Source organism: Rattus norvegicus, chromosome 15 (assembly GCF_021556685.1).
Source record: "Rattus norvegicus strain SHRSP/BbbUtx chromosome 15, alternate assembly SHRSP_T2T, whole genome shotgun sequence".
Taxonomy (NCBI): Eukaryota; Metazoa; Chordata; class Mammalia; order Rodentia; family Muridae; genus Rattus; species Rattus norvegicus.
The window spans coordinates 44,741,088-44,756,749 of NC_141548.1; the positions used below are offsets into that span (position 1 = coordinate 44,741,088).

The 15,662-nt window shown below is 46.9% G+C and overlaps 1 long non-coding RNA gene across 1 annotated transcript; it reads right to left on the minus strand.

Annotated features, from left to right (window-relative positions):
* Positions 1–261: 261 nt before the first annotated feature.
* Positions 262–13,341, minus strand: LOC148001006 (uncharacterized). The gene is made up of 2 exons (XR_015638892.1): positions 13,059–13,341; positions 262–752 (listed from the first exon to the last, which is right to left on the minus strand). It is a non-coding gene; the product is annotated as an uncharacterized LOC148001006 (long non-coding RNA).
* Between the last annotated feature and the right edge of the window lie 2,321 nt (positions 13,342–15,662).

The window sequence follows — 15,662 nt, forward strand, 5'->3', positions numbered from 1 at the left end:
CCCCACCCCATCCTGCTCAGACCTGTCCCTCCTCCAGAAAGTCTGCCCAGTGCAAATCTCTAGCAGTGTTCATGGGTCTTTCCAAACAAACTTTATTACCGAAACAAAAGCTTTCTTGAACAGACATTGTCACAAAAGCCCATTTTGTATTGTTACTAAACAAAAGAAAGACAATGGAATCAGGATAATGTATCATGGAGTCTGAGCCGGTCCCTGTCTTGGGCTCTTATTGCTGTGAACAGACACCATGATCAACATGAGTTTTATAAAGGACAATATTTAATTGGGGCTGGCTTACAGGTTCAGAGGTTCAGTCCATTATCATCAAGGCGGGAGCATGGCAGCATCACAGCATCCGGGCAGGCATGGTACAGGAGGAGCTGAGTTCTACATCTTCACCCGAAGGAAGCCAGGAACAGACTGAGCATCCTTAGGCATCTAGGAGGAGGGTCTTCAAGCCCACCCCCACAGTGACACACTTCTCCAAAAAGGCCACACCTTCTAATAATGCCACTCCCTGGGCCAAGCATATGCAAACCATCACAGTTCCCAAGTCCTTTCATGCTTCAAAGTTATAGATGAAATAATCTAAAATGTATTCCAGTGACGGGAGAGATGCTCGACACTTAAGAGGACCAACTAGAGTAGCAGGGGACTCAGGTTCAGTTTCCAGCATTCACGTGGTGGCTCACAGCCATCTCTTAACTCCAGTGCCATCAGATCTGATGCCCCTCTTCTGGTCTTGGAGATCACTGCACACACACGGCATACAAACATGTAGGAAAGATAACCACGCACATCAAATGAAAACAAATTAATCTTTGAGAAAAAAAAAACATTCCAGTGGCTCATAATTTGGATCAATTTAGAAGCTTCTGTTTAAGGAGGGAGGTTGACACAGCTGCTTCCTCTTCCCCAGGAGGGGCTGGACTGTTTTTCTGGAGTGAGCAGGTTATACAGACCTAAGCTAAGTGTCTCCAGTGGAAAAGGCACCCAGGCCCAGCCCAGGGATAGGAATGGGACTTGATATGCGTTGAAGAATGAGGGGAGAGGCAGGGATCATGGAGATGTCTCTGTGGGTAAAGTGACAACCACACAAGTGTGACAGCCTGAGCTCCATCCAGAGAACTCATGATGGGAAAAGAGCACTGACTCTACAAAGCTGTCCTCTGAACTCCACACATGTACTGTGGCATAAGGACTCCTACACACATCCTGCACACACATTAAGAACAACTCAAATAACAAGTTTAAAACAGAAGAGAGCCAGAGACCACAAGAAAACGTAAGAACAGGGTCAATGAGACTGCTCAGCAAGGAAGGGTGGTTTGCCAACAAGCCAGAAGACCCGAGTCCAAGCCCCAGAATCCATGTGCTAGAAAGAGAGAGCCCACTTCTCCAGCTGTCCTCCGATGCCCACTGCAGGCTGTGGCACTCACCCATCCATCCACATAAGCACATAAAGAACCCTCGAAGCAGCCATGGGGAAATGGTATTTACACAGAAGGATGATAGTAGAAACAACTGCTAATATCACATAATAACAGCACATGCAGGCAAAAGACAGGCAATAATGCTATTAAGACATCGGGTAAGGAAGACTATTAGCTCAGAGGATTCAGTGAAATGTGCCTTCAGAGTCATCTGAAGCTGGGAGAGACACGGAGGTGCTTGCCAGGGGAGCAATCTAACACTGGGAGGAGGCCTACAGAATGGATTCTTTAATGGCTACTGGACCATTCAGGATTTTCCATGTCCTTCAGGACCAATTTTGATCATTCAGATTTTTGTTTTACCATTTTTACAGGTTTCCAAATGGAAAGACATACACTTGTCAGTCTCCTTTTCTTGTTTTAAAATGTTAATACTTTATGGCTACAGCTTTGTTTCCATTCTGAGTCTCTTCCCCGCTCCACCCCTCCTCTCTCTTCATTTTCCATAAGTTTAGCTATTTTGTTGATGTTTTGTGGAGAACCAGCCCTTTCAGTCTCATCATCATCTTCCCTGCACTAACTTCCACTCTGAGTTTCATTCTGTCTTTCCTTTCATCAGGCTTATAATTAACACACTACTTCATTTCTAGATTTTTTAGGACAATTCCTTGTCTTTTTATTTTTAAATGCTGGGTATAAGACTGACTTAGTTAGGGTCTTACTGCTGTGAACAGACGCCATGACCAAGGCAACTCTTATAAAAGACAGCATTTAATTGGGGCTGGCTTACAGGGTCAGAGGCTCAGTCCAGTATCATCAAGGAGGGAGCATGGCAGTGCCCAGGCAGGCTAAGAGTTCAACATCTTGTTCCAAAGGCAAACAGGAGCAGACTGGCTTCCAGGCAGCTAGGATGAGGGTCTTAAAGCTCACACCCACAGTGACACACTTCCTTCAACAAGACTATACCTACTTCAACAAGGTCACACCTGCAAACAGTGCCACTCCCTCAGCCAAGCATATACACACCATCACAGTGACCCAGGGTTTCACAACACTGAGCTTCATCACAACCCTGGGCTTTATCATCTGTCTTTCATGAATATATTTAAGCACAGAAATGTATGTCGAGGTACCAGGATTTGTTATATCTCCCTTTTAATTCCTTGGCAATACTGAAGATGGAACCTGGGATATCACAGCTGCTAGGCAAGCACTCTATTACTGAGCAACACTCTCCAGTTTCTCATTAGAGGTGTGTGTAATCAAATAATGTGTGTATTTTTTATATATTTGTATGTGTTTTAAAATTCTTGTCTGTACTTGTTTGTCTTTGTCTGTGTGAACAGGCATATGCACGTGAGTGCAGTGCCCGCAGAAGCCAGAAGAGGGCACCAGACACCCCGGAACTGGAGCTACAGTTTGACAGGTGGTCAAAATGGGTGCTGGGAACTGAAGTTGTGTTCTTTGCAAGAGCTGCAAACCCTCTTGAATGCTGAACTGTCTCTCTAGCCTGTTAAATATTGTGTAGTCTTCTTTATTAAATATGTGTTCAGTGGGGGGACAGAACAGTATTACACCTCATCATTTAAGATAGTTCTAAGTAGTTGCAATGCAGTGAATGGATACGTTTTCTTGTTTGAGACAGGACCTCACTATACAGCCCTGGATGGCCCCAAGCATAGAAATCCTTCTGCACCGCCACATCTGGCAAACATAAATATTTTGTTTTTAATATTTTGTTGCTTCATTTTTATAACTATCTCATGTGCTTTGAAAAATCATCTCTATCCTCCATGCACTTTGCTTTTACCCTGCCTCCACCTCCCAAGTGCCAGGATTGCCAGCCTGTGCCAGCCCCTCCTCATCACTGTGGCTGAAGTTCCCTCCAGTCGCTAATCTGGAGTAGCCGGGGAGGGCTCTTATCGCTGTTATCCCGTCTGGGAGATCACAGGCTTTTTTGCCTATTGTTCAGTATCTTCATACTGAATTCCTTAATATGCTTTTCCCACACTTGCCCATCCGTGTGTGCCTGTAAATCTACCAGACTCCATAGCTGGAAATGGAAGTGTTCTGGCGTTGTTGATTTTTTCTGAGGACTTGGAAAATGCGAGCAAATGTGCCTCAGATTTACCCTTACTTTAATATTTCCAGTTCTCTCTGCCAAGAGACTCTTTCGATAACTCCTCACAGACTGTGGCGAAGATTCAGCACAGCCTGTTTGTGTGGAATCTGACTTCTCTCCATTGTTTAAGGATATCTTCCCCGGATACAGAGTTGTTCCAGGTTGGCTTTTTGAAAGTTCTCTGTGTGGGCTGGTAACATGACTCAGCAGGTCGGGTTACTTATTGTAGAAAATATTTCATCTCAGTCTGGGGCTTTTTTTTAAATCCAGTCCCTGGATAAAAGACACACATCTTTTATTATTTACAATAAGCCTTAATCAGCACTGGAGCTGGGCAGATATCCACCCTCTATGCTATTAGAATCTACTTTCCGAACAATAACGCCAAGTTATTTATTACTTACTATGTTTTTTCCGGGCTGCTCTGAACACCAAATCCCTCTTGGCCATGCTTTCTTGATTCCTAACCCATGGTATCTCTTTCTCCTCTCTCCGCTGTCTCCTCTCCTCCCACCCCAACGCCAGGAACACCAAACCTCGCCTATCTCAATTATGCCCAGCTATAGGCTGTAGACATCTTTATTCGCCAACCAGAAATAACTTGGGGACAAGGTCACAAAATGTCACTTGGGCTTATGTGCAGATAGGGCAACCAGGTCTGGGAAGGGGGCGGAGGTGGATGCACTTAGCATCATGACGCATAGCAACAGGTCAGACCTCCTCAATGATGCATAGCAACAGGTCAGACCTCCGCAGGTGCTTGCAGCCAAGCCTGGTGGCCAGAGTTTGGTCCCCAACTTGCATATGATGGAAGGACAGAGTGAACTGCTGCAAGCAGTTTCCTGCCCTCTACATGTATGCTAAGGCAAAAGACATACCTCATCCCACAAATTTAATTAATTAAAACTTTCTCTTTTTTTGTCCTTTAAAAATTTTTAGACATGGGGTTTCTCTGTGTAGCCCTGGCTGTCCTGAAACTTGCTCTGTAGACTAGGCTGGCCTCAAACTCAGAGATCTGCCGCCTGCCTCTGCCTCCCAACTGCTGGGCTTAAAGGCATGTGCCACCATGCCCAGCTACAACCAAAAATTTTTAAAATTCTGAACACCAAAGATTGTTTTATCCTTCTGCTTGTACTGTTTCTGAAAAAATATGTGCAGTTCTAGTTTTTATCCTTTTGTACACCTTGTGTCTTTATCTAGTTGAAATTTTTCTAGAATTTCTTTTCCTAACTTGTTTTCACTAAGTTAGACACACCTTGGTGTGACTTTTAACAGCTTGCTTAGTGTTCACTGGTTTCTTGAACATCAAGATTGTAGTTTTCATCAAGTTTGGAAAATATTTTCCTCTTTAGATAACTATCTGATGTTGCCCTTGTTAGGAGATGCCAGTCATGCCCAGTTCCTGCAGCTTGACACTGTTCTAGTATCCCCGAGGGGAAGTGCTCCTTTCTTCCTCTCCCGTTCTCTGTGTGTGCCCTGGGCAGTTGCTATTGCTGGGTCTTCCACCTCACTGACCTTGCTTCTGTTGTTGCTATGCTGTGGAACATAATCTGAAATGAAGCCTAGAGAACTTCTTGGTCCTGATATTCTGTTCCCACTCCAACATCGCTCTCGGCTACTCATCATGCTCCCCACTATCCACTTACTATCCTCACAGTTTCCTCTGGATTCTAGAACATACTCTGATGCCCCTCTAACACCCTTCCCTGCTAATGCAAGTCTCGGTCTATTCCCCTTTGCTCCCGACCCTGGTTCCATTTCTCAGCTCTATTGTATGTCTGCATGGTCTTCTGTGAGATGTGGGATGCGCTGACTTGGTGATGTGTCGCTTGCACTAACTGTGGCCCCAGATTCCTTTTCTAGGTTGTCGCCACAATCTTAGGTCAAACCCAGGGCCTGAGCATGCCCAGGCAATGTTGTACCACTGAGCCCCACCGCAGCCCAGAATTCCCTTTCTAGTGTGTTTCTGGTTTGGGTGATGTCTTAGTTAGGGCCTTATTGCTGTGAACAGACACCATGACCAATATAAGTTTTATAAAGGACAACATTTAATTGGGGCTGACTTACAGGTTCAGAGGTTCAGTCCATTATCAAGGCGGAAGCATGGCAGCATCCAGGCAGGCATGGTGTGGGAGGAGCTGAGTTCTCCATCATCACCAGAAGGAAGCCAGAGCGGACTGATTATCCCCAGGCAGCTAGGAGGAGGTCTCCAAGCCCACCCGGACAGTGACACACTTCCTCCAACAAGGCCACACCTTCTAAAAGTGCCACTCCCTGGGCCAAGCACAGGCAAACCATCACAGGTGAAGTACAAAAGTTACTCTGTCTGAGCTAAGCACAGGAGGAGGGAGAAGCCATTCTGCAGCACGGGTCCCTTCCCAGTAGTGAACAGATACAAGCTGATGTGCAGATTTGGAGATTGTTTCATGTGTCATCGACGTCCATAATTCACTGTTCCCAGTTAAGTTCATTTTAGTCTGATTGTTTTTGCAGTGTTGGGATCAAATTCAGAACCTCACACATGTCAGTTTTCAAGTTACTGAAATGAAGTTTATTTAAAGTATGCCTGCCTGACTTAATCAGCTGGCAGTCTTTCCAATGATTTTAACTTTTTATTTTTAATTATGTGCATATGCATGTCTGTATGTGACCCCAGAGAAGGACCTCCGTCCCCAGAATGGGAGTGATAAATTGTTGTAAGGTGCTAGGAACTGAACTGTGGTCCTTTGGAAGAGCAGTACACAACCTTAACAATTTGGCTTACTATCCAGCCACAGTTGAAAGTCTTTAAAGGAGGATCTGGGCACTTGGAAGGCAGAGACATGTGGATCTCTGTGAGTTCAAGGCCAGCCAGGGATACACAGTGAGAGCCTGAAGAGAGGAAGAGAGAGAGAGAGAGAGAGAGAGAGAGAGAGAGAGAGAGAGAGAGAGAGGGAGGAAGGAGGAAAGGAGGAGGGAGGAGAAAGAAAAAGGGAAAGGGAAGATAATTCAGACCTCTCCTGAGTGCTGAGTCTCTTCTCTCACTTGTCTTTGCAGCACACTCATGACTGATCCATGACTTTTTACCCTATAGACTTTGAGTCTGCTTAATGAGCCTCTCACATTTACGTAAGTCAATTCTCATTTTCTATGTACTTCCATTTTTGAACCCTGACTGGCCTGGGAGTGACACTGGTCACTGTAAACGCCAGGTTACGTGTTTGGGTTGTTTTCTTCCTCTAAAGAATGTTGAGGTTAGTTCTAGTTTACGGTTAAATTATTTGTGAAACAGCTTCAACCTTTTGTGGTTTGTTTTTAAGGTGAATTAGAATGAGATAAACGGGATTAATTACTAATCATTATGGTAATAGTAGTAGCAGTAATAGTAGTAGTCGTCTTACTACTAACAGTAATAGTCTCACTGCTAATATAGTACTAGTCTACTATTTGTACATGATCCTTGTATAGTCTCAACTGAGCAATGAAGATGTTTGAAGAGGTTTCCCTCTTCTGGCCAGTCACATTTCAAATATCATCAGCCCATGTGAGCTCCAGTCCCACACTCAGCTTTCAGTGGGAAACCCTCCTCAGTTCCCCTGGTTTGTCTGGTAAAGAAAATTTATCCTATGCACGAATGACCATTTTCAGAGTCTTGATTGTTCTCTCAGAACGTGCATAGCTCCTGAGTGGATGCTCCAAGCTCTGTTTCCTACATAGCTTCCTGTTCTCCTACACTTTCCTGGGAAATCCAGTGCCCTGGGTGCTCCTTTAAGTCAGAAATAGATACCATTGTCTGTACTGGATACCTCCAGCCTTCACCATGGTCAAGATGGGGGTCTTCAGGCCACAGCGAATGCACAGATGAGGCTTGTGTTCCTTCCTATCAGGAGTCACAATCCAACACTGCCTGCTGTCTTGGGCCAGAAAACACCTTCCCCTGTCTTTTGCCCAGTATGTTCATGTTTACAGAAATAAGACAAGTCTTACTTCTAAATCCATTATAGGCAAAGTAAAAGTCCACCCTTCAGGTTTGAAAGCATAAAAATAGTACTGGGCTGGCCATGTTGGTAAGTGCTTACCCAGCATGCAGGAGCTCTGGGCTTGGTCCCCAGTAGCACAGAAACCGATCAGAGTGGCAGAGCCTGTGGTCCTGACACTCTGAAGACAGAAGCAGGAGGATCAGATATTCTGGGTCAGCCTCTCCTACACAGTAAATTTGAGGTCAGCCTGGGATTCACAGGACTCTGTCTCTCAGTAAATAAATAACACATTAAAAGCTGACAGGTAAGAACACTGGAGAGGAAAGCAGAGGATATACAAGGTGAACTGTGTTTCTGGCTCCTGCACCAGAAGGAAAGAAGAGGGATTGGGTGCTCTACACAAATTGACAGCAGACCATGGGCTAATGTATGTTCAGTGTTCGGGTCAGAAAGCAACTTACTATCTACTCTGAAATCCCAGCACAAAACTGGAGGGATTTCAAGCTGTGGGATTCACCCTAAGTCATGGCTATGGTGGTTGGCAAAGGAGCGAACCTCTGTTTCTTTCTCTCCAGGTTTTCTTTCTAACATGAAGCCCACACTGAAGGCTCTTTCCAATCTCTTCTGTTGCCTACTCCTTCCAGCCTCAAGAGAGGGAGGGTTGATTAGACTCAAAGATGATGGGCAACAGGGGAGCAAGTGGACTGGAGTGGAGCTGGGACACGTATGCGCTCAGTACGCATGAGGCTTGAGTTCAACCTCAGCACATAAAACAGTGGGGGTGGAGCAGCAGACCCTGGGCCCGAGCTGAGCTCCAAGCTACCTATGTCTTTGTAAACACGTCAGAGATGAGCCATAAAGGGTTACATCTCAGAGCAGTGGAGACGAAGAGACCAGATTGTGGAAGGCTTTGAGCGCCAGAAGTAGGAATTAAGAATGGTTTCTGCTTTCATTTATTCATTACTTCATTTCTAAAAATGTGCTGAATGCTGATGCTATGTCGGCTCTGGGCTCAAAGCTGCAGACAGTGGGACCTGCAGAGATTCCTGCTGGAGAGAAGGAAGGGAGGAAAGAAGTGAATAAAAAGGGGGAGACTGGGGTAAAGAAAGAAAGAGGTGAATACTTGCAAATGCAAATGAGCCCTGTGCTGTGATGGCCTCTGGAACACCTAGGAGTTCACCTCTGGTTTCTCTCCACAAAAGGATATGCCCTGAATGTTCATGGTCTATGACCCTAGCTGGGCAAATTCACCAAATAAGCCTTTGTCTTCTTTTTAAAACATCCCTTAGTTGAAATATATTGATTTATTCAGAAATATTTATTCAACATCAGCCGGTGATTGAGATACAAAGAAAACCAAGGTGGTTCGCAGTCTCAGGGGACCCCACATGGGATAGATAATGATAACAGTGTGGGATAGATAATGATAACAGTGTGGCGAGGTAGGTGTGTAGAAGGTGCTCAAGCACACGGCCCCATATCACTAAGAGGCATCATGAAATTGTAGTCAGCAGCAGGGTGACTGCAAGTGGCTTCATTAAATACAGTGAGCATCTCATGGGACAAGGCCTTTCAGTACATCAAGCCACAGAACATCAGGAGGCAAAGGCCATGGGTTTTCCCAGTGCCTGGTAGAAACTGTCCATTCCTGAGAGGGACTCAAAAGTAAAAATGACCACAGACATGGTCCCACACGCTGGTCTGGAAAATGGAGACTGTGGCTTCTGGGGAAGCTGCATTATTTCCCTTAGACAGATGTAACGAAACACCACAGAGGGGCTTCCACACGAAGCATTTATTCTCCTACAATTCTGGAGGGTGGAAGCCTAAGATAAGGGGTCAGCAGAGTCGCTTTCTGCTGAGCCTACTCTCTTTACTGTGCACTATCAAAGACTAAACGTTTGAGCCTCTGCCCAAACTTCTATGTTGAAATTCCAAGGATCAGTATGGTGGCACATGCCTGTAATCTCAACACTGGGAGCTGGAGGAAGAAGGACCAGGAATTCAAGGGCCTAGGGTATGTAGCAAGTTAAAGGCCAGCCCCAGGCTACTTAGGATCATTTCCCAAAAGAAGAGGGCGGGGGGGGGGGGGGAGGAGGAAGGGGAGGAGGAGGAAAAAAAATTCATTCACTTACTCTTCCATTCAAACGTTCAGTATAGTGGCATTAATTTGAATGTGGGGTCCTTAGGAGGTAACAAAGTCAGGAAGGTAGAAGCATCGTGGATTGGATTAGTGGCTTTTATAAAAGAAACCCTGGAGAGCACCCTTGGCCCTTCTGTCCTCTGGGGACACCATGGGATGATGCCATCTATGAACCAGAAAGTGCACCTTCACTGATAGCTGAATCAGCTAGCACCTTGATCTTGGATTTTGCAGCCTATAAAAGCTTGAGAAATAAATGTTAGTGGTTTATGACAGTCTAGCTTTAAAAAAACAACTAGATAGCATTCCTGCAGCCCATGCTGGCCTCAAACTTGCTATATAACCTAGGAATGACCTTGGACCTCTGATTCCCCCTGCCTCCATCTTCCAAGTGCTGGGATTACTGGTGTGCATCCCACGCCTGCTTTTATGTAGTGCTGGAGATCAAAGCAAGCGTGCTAGGTAAGCTGTAGCCCCTGCCTGACCTGAAACACGATGTTACAGGATCTCTTCTAAGACAGCTGTCCTCCCCTCTGTGCTTACTTGGTCATTCGCTGTGCACATATGTCCCCAGGGTCTCTGTGTGTTCTGATCTTCTCTTCTGAGGTCCCTGGTCATACTGGATCAGGGCTCATCCTATCAGTTTCAGTGTATCTTAATCGCCTCTTCAAAACCCCGGCAGCTCACCACACACGGTTATATGCAGTTGTACTGGGTGGCCAGGGTTTGAACACAGGATGGGGTTTATGCAGTTCAGTCCATAACAGAACTGAAGTTTGGTCTTCTGCTGCTTGGCACCATAGGGACAAAGATGAGGGGCAAGGTCAACTCCCCTGTGAAGAACAGAACCTTGCCTGTGTGCTGAGGTTGGCAAGCAACAGGAAGGGGAGCCATTAGCTTCCAGGACAGGCACTGTTGCTCAGAACGTGTGAAAATGGCTCTTCTCCAAAATTAGAGTGCGCCACACTTCAGTGTTGCTCTAAATAGCGCCTGTTAATGCTGCTGTCAGCTTTCTGGAGACTTCGCTTTTGGTAGACTTTAACCCGGTTGCTGAGCACCAGCGTAGCTCCAAGGACAGTAACCTGTATGAGCCCTTTCTCTAGGCCAGTCAGAGTCCCCACCCCCCCACCTTCACCACTAGCTTTGCTAGCAGAATATTCTCTCCTTGTCACATTTTCAACACTGGCCATTTACTCTCAAGAAGAGCAAGTGGGGGGGGTTCACACAGTGAACAAGAAATTATTTCAAAGAAAGCCCGTTGCCATAGGAACCAGTTGTCAAATGCTTTTCTGTGCGGGAGGTGTCAGAGTGGGACTGCTGCGGGGATTTGCTAAACGTGGCTTTGTCTTCAGTTTGTGACATGAACAGTGATGGGTGATGGGGGAGGGGAGGAAAGCTCTCATCTGATGGAAGTCACCCTGAGGGTGAGCTGGTCCCTTCCAACTGCAATGCTCAGGGGCTTGTGGGGTGCGGGGGGGGGCACACAGCACCCATGATGAAAGAGCAAAGGAGGCCTCCTCTCTAAACTAGAAAGTGTTCCCAAGGCCCACCTCCGTTCTCAGCCCTGTGCTAGACTCTGTTGCTATGCTAAAGTCAGGCGAGCTCTGTAGCCCTTGGAGGGCCAGCAAGCTGACTGGGGAAGCAGGCAAACACTCAGGAAATGAGAGACCACAGAAGCCAGTGTGCAGTGTTGGCTGAGCCCCATGCAGAGGCCCTCTTTGGTGTGCACATGCGTTCTAAATGGACAGACTCTGAGACCCCAGACATTCATCACTGAGGGCCTAGGACTTTACCTGGGATCAGATTAGGACAGCAGATCTGGGCACTCATTGTTCACATATCCCTTTGAGAAAAGATTGGTCCAGGGTTGATAATAAAAATATATAAGGGACTCAGAAAAAGAAAAAGGGGGAGGATTCTACCTGATTTTAAAATGGGAGCAGATGTTCTTTAAAAGAGAGGCAAATGGTGAACCAACAGATAAAGGGTGTTCTATATCATTCGTCCTCAGGGAAATGAAGGGGTTGGAAAGATGGCTCAGCAGTAAAGACCAGGCACTGCTCTTCCAGAAAACCCTGTTCACTCCCAGCACCATGTGCTGGTAGCTCATAACCACCTGAAAGTCCAACTCCAAGGATCTGAGTCCCCTTTGGACTCGGAAAGCATCTGTGCACATGATTAGAAAGTTAAGAAAGTCTAAAAGCAAACACAACGAAATACTGGCCTGTAACTGTAAGGATGGCCTATTATTGGAAAAATAATTCTGGGTAAGAACGTGGAGAAAATGCATGTATGCGGGACTGATAACCATCATGGCAAACAGACTGGCGGGGCCTCCACGCTGGGGATATGGCTCACTGGTTGAGTACTTGCCTAGCATGCATAAAGCCTGGGTTCTATCCCTAATACCAAAACAAATATGCACACAATCCACCCACCCATCAGACCCCACTACTGAGTGATACCCAAAGGAAATTAAGGTTGTGGGCCAGAGAGAGCACAGCATTCTTTCTCAAGACATTATTAGCCAGAACAGTTATGATATGGAATTACCTAAACTCAGTTAGCTATGGTGGGGAGATCCACTCTAAATATAGGCTACACTGTTGCATGGGTTATGTTCCCTAATAAATAAAGGAGAAAGTAGGCTGAACAGTCATCTCTGTCTGCTTCCTCCACACATACAATGTGACCAGCTACCTCAGGCCCCACTACCATGATGTCCCCTCAAAGTGTGATCCAAAATAGACTCTTTTGACAGATACTCTGTCCCAGTAGGAAAAGTAAGTAAGGCACTTTACTCTCAAGTCCTTTGTGAACTGCTTCCACAGAGCACAGGTCACCCTCCTGGCCTTAGGGTCAAACATCGCCATGGTCTCTAACTAGTTTCCTTACGTTAGAGAATATCTGTCCTGTACCCACAGCCCCTGCGCCCCTAGATTCTTACACCCATGCTTTCAGCTGGTTTTCCTGGACTGACTGCTTCCAACAAGAAAGGCAGCCGTAGCGTGTCCATGTGTGTCCTCTGTGTTCTCAGGTGGCCTTACAGCACCTAGCACGGAATGGATGTGTCTCACGAATAGAGGGCTGTGTGAGCGAGAGACAGTGAGCGAGTGAGCGGGCTGGAGAGCTGAGGACCAAACTGATCAAGCTCTGGCATTAACAATGCTAAGGCACCTGCAGAGATGACACACCAGAGAGAGGCAGGGCCCCCCCCCCAATACCGAGAAAAACCTCAGCAGCCCCTCACCAGGATGAAGGTCCTCAGATCCTTTGTATTCATAAACCAGCTTGATGGACATGGTTTAGACACACACACACACACACACACACACACACACACACACACACACGGGGGTGCAGGGAGGAAGCTATTAAATAAACATGAAGTTTTATCCTACCTAGTAAGAGGTTAATGGACCTGATTTTCCATTTCAGCTGATTTTCGTACGGTTCAGGGGGTGCTTAGAGATATTGCTAGAGGAGGCAGAAGGAAGGTTCTGGACTTCTCAGCAACATCCAACACCATTGTTTATCCAAGGCCACCAAGAGCTGGAAATGTAGCATCCTCCTTCTAAGATGTTCCCATGGAAACCATGCATGTGCTATGCATACAGAAGGGCAGCTTCAAGCACCATCCGCCTGGCGTGGCTCCTGAGACAATGTGGTGCCCAAAGTAGGAGCCTGCAAATAAGGAAAGGGCAGGGGCACAAAACATCTGCTGCCTCACAGCCAGAAAACACATCTTCTTTCTCCCCATACTCCATTAGCTGCCACTTCCCCTTCCTGGGAAATGTGCCAGCCCCCTGTGACCCTGAGCACAGACTTCCCGGCCTTGGTGATGGGTGAGATAGACATCTACCTAGAAAGGTTACAATGTTAATTTCACCCTGTCATGTCACAGGGGGAAATAAGACATGGCTGAAGGCACAGGAGGGATTTTCCTCGGGGGTGACATCTATGATGCATTTTGCAGTGTGGACACGTGGTGAACGGGCTTAAACTAGGCAGACCACATGCTGCTGCTTTCTTGGCTAGGGAGACAATGGCTCACTGCAGGTAGGTGTTGAAGGCGAGAGGCAGTGTGGCTGCCATCTTTGCTCCCTCTGGTAATCCTATACCCACTTCTGCAGCACCTACCTGTCAGTGACAAGGTACCTCTCTGAGCCTGTTTCCTTATCCAGTGGATGGAGATAATAAAATTTGCTGCATAAATGTTCTTTTCTTTCAAAGAACAGGTGACATGTAAGCAGTCTCCAGCAAGGGGCTAGAATTAACACCCAGCCAATCACAGTTTTTCCTCCTTTCCATTCTCATACTGACTTCCGGCCAGTGGAGAGATCTGATGTTTGTTTTACCCTTTAGACTATCTCTTGTCGTACCCCCCTCCCCCATCTCTGCCTCTGCAGAAGGAACAAGCTTAGGGATAAATTACAATCTACTGGAAGGAAATATGGACTGAGGCTAAGAACCCTACCTTATCAGGGTCACATGGCTTCTTGCCTACTATACTTTAGCCTGTCCCCTGTGGCATGTCAGCTTGCTGTGCCTCTGTGTGCATCGAGAAGCCACGATCAGGTCAGCTCTCACTGCACTTGGCCTCCAAATTGACCTGTTCGTTATGTACTAGATATTCTCTGCGGCAGGCAGCCAGTTCCAAGAAGGCCATCTTACTTAGCCGTATCTCGTGAGGTGCTCCTGTTCTACTGAGCTCTTATGGAGATGGTACTAAAGCTAGACGCTTCTTTAACAAGGGATTCTCAGAGGAGAGGCCACAGACCAGAAGCACCTAAGTTTCATCTTTCTTAATTCCCCAACCCACCTTGACGGACTTGCCCCAAAGTCTTTGGAGTACTTAGCAGGCGGTTTACTGGCCCATAGGTCCAGTCCTGAAGGACACTGCTGCCAGTTCCTGGAGGACCCGGATTCCCATCGGAGTTGTCAAATGCCCACATCATCCATATGTGAAGGAAGGCTGGCAGAGCCAAATTCAGGGACTTTCTGTCAGTCATGTGGTCTAGTGCAGAAATTCAAACTGAAAGACTGTCCACGTGGCATGTGGAAGACCCAGAGCTTTCTCAGGAAAATGTTAAGACACAGCTTGCTAGAGATGCAGCTGCGTGCTGGAGACAGAAAGCCAAAAGCCATGCTCTGCCGCAGAGCTGAGCAGGATTCATCTGACTTCAGGGTTACTCGTGTTTTCCCATTGTTCATCTTCTGCATCTTACTGCCAGTGTAAGAACAAGGCAGCCGGAAGCACCCACCTTGTGGGAGGTCCTTCCAGGAAGTGGTTTGGGCAGGCATTCACTCACTCATCTACAGACTTCTCAACACCTAGGACAGGCTGACAGTGTATGAACTGCCACGCAGTTGCAGGAATGCAGGCTAATGCTGACATGTGCACTGAAGAAGTGCCACACGCCACATGGAACTATGACTATGGCCTGTGCCCCAATGGGAGGAAGAAGCTGTGCTAGGGGCTTTCTCCCTGTCAGAGTCAGCTTCCTTGATAAGCCATGTTGGGGCCCATGTATGAATATTGAGCTTCCCGAGAATGGAGACCTGGACAGGATGCAGCAGGAGGATCCAGAATGTGCACAAGGCCTGTGGTATCAGAGACTGGAAAAGCAGGGGGCACCAGTCAACTCAGCGTAAAGGGGCAGAGACCATGATGGGGTGTTGCCTGCTCTGGAAGGAACAGACCACAACAGCATGATGAGGTCCCACTTTCCACAAGCCGCTCAGGTCATGAGGATGACTAGATGACTGCTCTTTGTGGGCGGTGGCTGTAGGGAGATGCAAATGAACTGCGAAGACTTGTGAGCTCCCACTGACAGGACATGCGGGTCAAGTGGGTATGGGGCTGAGGGACAGGAGACTGAAGGGCAGCCACAGGATCCCACCAGTGCTGCTGGTGGTTAGTGAGGACCAGGACTGGGGTGAAAGGCATGGCTTTGGTTTGGGGCATTGTCACAGTTTTTTCTTACTGAGGAAAAAAAAAATCC